This window comes from Trichechus manatus, unplaced genomic scaffold (assembly GCF_000243295.1).
Source record: "Trichechus manatus latirostris isolate Lorelei unplaced genomic scaffold, TriManLat1.0 scaffold00028, whole genome shotgun sequence".
In the NCBI taxonomy this organism is placed as follows: domain Eukaryota; kingdom Metazoa; phylum Chordata; class Mammalia; order Sirenia; family Trichechidae; genus Trichechus; species Trichechus manatus.
The window spans coordinates 1,095,248-1,096,185 of record NW_004443964.1 but is presented as its reverse complement, the minus strand read 5'-3'; positions in this window follow the sequence as shown (position 1 = coordinate 1,096,185).

Sequence of the window (938 nt, the reverse complement as noted above, 5' to 3'; positions counted from 1 at the left end):
GCCGAGCAGTTGGTGTTGATGACGTGACTGCCTGCGACACGCAGAAAGGGGGAAACCAGGGGCACTGACCACAGAGAGCAGAGCAGACGGCCGCCCGGGGTCCCACTGCAGCCCTGCTCCGCCCTTCCTCAGCTAGCCCCGTTGGTGATCTCTGAGGTCCCAGCAGGTGGTGGTTGCTTAGGATCACAAGAATGAAAACCCGCCAGGAAACTTGACCGAGGTGAGACCCTCACCCCCTAACCCGCGGGTGCAGGCCTGGGAGGGGTGTGGCCTGAGGCTCTGGAAGTCAGCCAGTGGCCAGGCAGGATGCAGAGCATGGTGGGCAGCGAGCACAGTCCTGGGGCCCGGCTGGCCACTGGTGGGCACCCTGGCTCTGCCCCCCTAGCCAGGTATGTGATCCTGCAGGGTCACCCACCTTCCTGGGCCTGTCATTTGCAGAACACAGTGAACACAGCGAGGGTACCGCTCCTCTAGGGGTGGGGGTGGGGGGCCTATAGAGAAGGACTCTGCGGACAGGGCTGGGCTGGGAGACACTCACCCCCTTTGAGCTGCAGCTCAGGGTCATCCCCATCAGTGAAGATGAAGGTCTAAGGGGAAACACACCTGTGAGCACGCGGGGCAGCTGTCTAGGGACCTGGCCCGGTTAGTCTAAGAGGGAGGGGAAGCCTGAGGCTCAGAGTGGAACCTCAAGAGAAAGAGCCCGTTGGGATGCAAGGGGTGCCCCTGGGTGCCCACTGCTGGCTGCCCTTAAGTGGCAGCCTGGCCCTAGGCCTGCCTTCACCGGAGAACTTCCTGGGGACTCAAGCCGGTTGGTTGGGAGAACCTGCGCAGAGCACCGCGGAGCTGCGGCCCAGGAAGGCGCTGACCCGGTAGGCTGGGCGCTGGGTCTGGGGGGTTAGAGACTGGGGTCTGCCCTGCGAAGTGGGGGTTCGGGGTTC